The following is a 4,880-nucleotide window of genomic DNA, read 5'->3' on the forward strand; positions in this document are numbered from 1 at the left end:
CAAAACATACATACAAACATACATACAAACTATACATGCAAACGTACATACAAAAACGTACATACAAACATACACATACAAACCTACATACAAACGCATACAAACGATACATACAAAGGTACATACAAACCGTACATGCAAACATATACATACAAACATACGTACATACAAAACATACATCATACAAACATACACACGCACATGCAAACATGCATACAAACGTACATACATACAAACATGCATACAAACGTGCACGCAGCCTGGCTTATGTACACATACAGAGCATTGCGTACAAACATGCATGCCTGGAAACATGCACATCCCATGCATACAAACAGCCACAAACGCGCATACAAGGCCCTTTCCTTCCTTTCCCTTCCTTCCCTGTCCCTTCCTCCTTATTCCTTCCTTCCTTCCTTCCTTCCCCCCTTTCCCTTCCTTTCCTTTCCATTCCTCCACCTTTCCTCTTTCCTTCCTTCCCTTCCACTATTCTTCTTCCTTCCTTCCGTTATTCTTTCCACTATATCTTCCATCCTTTCCGTTATCCACCCTTCCTTATATTTCCTGTTCCTTATACCACTATTCCTTTTCCTTCCTTCCTTTCCTTTCCTTCCTTCCTTCCGTTCCTTCCATTCCGTTATATCCTTCCATTCGTTGTCCTCGTCCTTTCCTTTCCATTCCATATCCTTCCTTCTTTTCCTTTTTCCATTTCTGTGTCCTTCTTTCCTTATTATATTCCTTCCATACCTTCATTATTTCTGGTAATTGCCAAGCTGAGCGGTCGTTGTATTGTCCATGCATTCAATGCAGTTAGGGGTTTTATCCCACGGGGAGTTAGGATAGCCCAGAGAATATATCGTTCGCTAATTCTGTCGAGTAATTCGATCCAGAAGTGGTACGATATTTAAAGCCAGTTATTGTATTATCAGGGGTATTATCTGGGGTGTTAACCTCACTCACTCACTCACTCACTCACTAAATTCAACTTCATGCAGTCAAGCTTAAAGCATGGTATGACAAACAGTATTGACTTGGTTGTTGGTCAATATCGGGGAGACACCAGGGTTTCTCGAGGAACGTAAGCCTTTCCCGGAAAATGTCACAAGGTAAACAGTGGCGTTCTGTTCGTTGTTTTACCTAGCAATGCTTAAACTGGAGACGGTCGTGTGGGCGAGGCGTACAACCCACTACTTGGACAGCTATAGCTATTGTTAGACAAACGGCCACTGCCAACTCGCCCCTGGTGTTAACAGTAATATGTACTTAAACCAATTCATTTACACTCATTTGAATGTGACACAACTGTATACTGGGTATGTATATTAATAATATTAAGAGTGAGTGAGTCAAGTGAGTTCAGTTATACGCCGCACTCGTCAATATTCCAGCTATATGGCGGCGATCTGTAAATAATCGAGTCTAGACCAGACAATCCACTGATCAGCAGCATGAGCATCGATCTGCGCAATTGGGAACCGATGACAACCGACGACGATGTGTCAACCAAGCCAGCGGGCCTGACTCCCCGATCCCGTTAGTCGCCTCTTACGACAAGCATGGGTTACTGAAGGTTCATTCTAACCCGGACCTTCTCGGGTTGAAGTATGACATACGAAAACACTGCAAATGAGCTAATATTTGAAATGGGTGGAACTGGCGGTCGTATAACTGATTTCAAATTTAATTTATATGCATCGAAAATTAGCAAACATATTAAAAGCGATCTAAATGCATGTTTTCGTTTTAAACATATTTTATTCACACAGAAAAGGATTAGGAACAAGTTCCTTAGAATACCCTTTCCTTGGTATGTACATAGGAAATTTACATTCCCGCAACTAAAGATCACGAAAGTCTTGGTCAAGGAAGTGAGTGAGTGAGTGAGTGAGTGAGTTTAGTTTTACGCCGCACTCAGGAATATTCCAGCTATATGGCGGCGGTATGTTAATAATTGAGTCTGGACCAGACAATCCAGTGATCAGCAGCATGAGCAGCGCTCTGCGCAAATGGGAACAGATGACATGTGTCAACCAAGTCAGCGAACCTGACCTACCGATCCCGTTAGTCGCCTCTTACGACAAGCATGGGTTACTGAAGGTTCATTCTAACCCGGACCTTCACGGGTGCAACTAAAGATGACAGATAGTGGACAAGAAAGTAGTATAAGTAAAAAGAAGATAGAACTTATACAGAATAATATCAATATGCCATACAAATCGTCTTGTCTCACTAATGAACGATTGCACTAACTTCAATACTTTTGTATTTTCACACGATGATAGGTCTGCACTTCCTTCTAACAAAAGTTAAAGGTCGACTGAAATACCTGCTGATGAACAAATGCCTGGGTTAGAATACATCACTACCACCCGGTGTCTGCGATACTGCACCTCTTATCTTAGATGGGGATAAACTGGTCAGGCTCTGTGTTTGTTTGTTTGTTGTCATTGCACCTAGCTATAAGACATGATGATCCGGTGATTGACACGATGAGCATGATAAGCTGTATCAACCGCGTCAGCGAGTCTGACCATCCAATCCCGTTAGTCGCCTCTTACGACAAGCTTTGGTTGCTGAAAATCAATTCTAACCCTGATCATTTGGAGTCTCCATGGTCATCACACCCCGATAACGTTGATCGAACTTTCAGTCTCTTGTACCTGGTCAATTGCACTCTTCAAAACAGGAAACACATAGGTCAAAAATATGGAAATGTATTAAACGTATTTAAGTGTACATAAGTCGATTAAGCTTGAACACAGATGAATGTGATTCGATACACGCATGGACATATATTGTTGTCATTGTCAGCATTAACTCAGTTCACTCACTGTACATGTGTGGACACAAGGGGTCACAGGTCAGTACCTGGTGACACCACCCCTTGCAGCCGGAACTGCTCGACACCGCCTTGGAACGGATTGCACAAGTCGTCAGAGTTTTGCTTGATGAGTGAGTGAGTGAGTGAGTGAGTAGGTGTGTGGGTGAGTGAGTGAGTGAGTGGCACACCAGAAGTCGAACCCGGGTCTTCGGCGTGAGGACCGAACGCTTTACCTACATGGCTACCCTACTGTCCACTGTATGCCTAATCAGGAGTATCAATGACGCCGATCCCCTATATATCTTGTCAACTTTGCCCCAAGTATACTTAACTGACGCTATCGCAGCTCTCCCGAAGAAAAGCAATGATATCACCAGGATATACGTTATAGAGGAGATGTAACTGATTTCGGGGAATACAGACGATTAAAGGCTGGAAATAACCATTGCGCTATGTACTATAGTGTTTGTAGAACGATAGTTGTGTAAAATATCCCTGTATTAATGGTGGTCGTGGAGGTGGTTACATGCCGATTATTAGGGACATGTATTCATGAACGTAAGCCGCGTGATTGTGATATACACTAAACACCAAGAGAAATGTTACCCTCCTTCCTTAATGACGGAGGTACCTATCTTCAGCTGGCGTTGTGATGCGTGGACGTCCACTTCTTGGTCTGTCCTGAATAAGTCTTATAACCGTGAAACGGTGGCATCCGAGGGCGTTGGCACCATCCCAATGGCTCTTTCTCTCTCTTCAGCTGTTAATCGTGGCATATTTCTCGTACTTAAGTTCATATCATGTATTCTAGGCTCTCTTTATATGCTATGGTATCATTCCACATGTGAGATGGGTGCAAATACTGATTGAATATTGCTGCGTTTTGGCGATTGATATTACTATGTGTGAACAGAAAATGGATAAATGTTATTTTGCAAGCACAAATGCTAACAAAGATCATTGTACATATTCCTAAACATTTTTTCACAATATCAAAGACACATTTTACTTGTTGTCACTACTGCAAATCAGCAGAAAATGTTTTAAAAGGCTGAAATCATAGGAATGATTACTTTACAATTGTACACACTCTACAACAGTTATTTCTTGTTTAAATAGTTGAACAATAGTGACTTTAAATATTTTATCTTTGTCCTAAAGCAGAGTTTTATTTCAACCTTTCTTTTGGTCATCTAAAGCCGTGTTATTGGTATATTTCGGCATGGACGAAAATAAGACAATTTAACTCTTCTGGAAAAGATGCATTTCACCTCAATATGAATGCAGCTGAGACTATTTTTCGTGATTTGCATAAAGCTGTGTTGTTCAACTTTCTTGTAAACTAATACCTTCTAACATATCTTTGATAGTTTTTGAGTACTTCATAAAGGTAGGAGGGTAACGTTTCTTTTAGCATTTAGTGCAGTTGGGTCTACAGCCGCTTTGAACTGCATTCCGGTTTTATCACGTTGTGTCGACCCGTGAAGATCAGGGTTAGTCAAAAACACCTCACACCACAGATCAGTATCTCATGGTGAACTATTGAACTGTCCCTCCTTGGAGCTTCCATACCTACATACCTACTGCATATTGACAAGTACATTGACTCACTCACTCACGTTTTATAACCATTTTCACAGATGTTTAGTCATTAAAACCAAATAGAATGTGTTTCTGAGTGTATTGTTTTTCACAAACGTTTTGCACAGCTTAGTCCCACATAAAATATGTTTTAGTCAACACTTGGTATTCTTTGGCACTAACGATCTACATTTTCATACAAATATAGACTTATATGAAACATGAATGACTCAAAAAATCGAATTTGCTATTCTTCCTCACTTGCCGTCACTGATTTTTCCTTTAATTCACGTTTTTTTACGTGTATGTACGTCTCAAGCAGTCATCCTCTTGGTAAAACCAGAGCATTTACTCAATTACTCAGCCGTCTTGCTGATGGTTTATTCCGACGGTTTATATTTCACACCGTGATACAGGCCACAATACCGTATTGACCGAGTGCGGATTCACAGTACTAGTTGACTTTTAGGAATCTGGT

Source organism: Haliotis rubra, unplaced genomic scaffold (assembly GCF_003918875.1).
Source record: "Haliotis rubra isolate DU_JTF1 unplaced genomic scaffold, ASM391887v1 Scf1788, whole genome shotgun sequence".
Classification (NCBI taxonomy): domain Eukaryota; kingdom Metazoa; phylum Mollusca; class Gastropoda; order Lepetellida; family Haliotidae; genus Haliotis; species Haliotis rubra.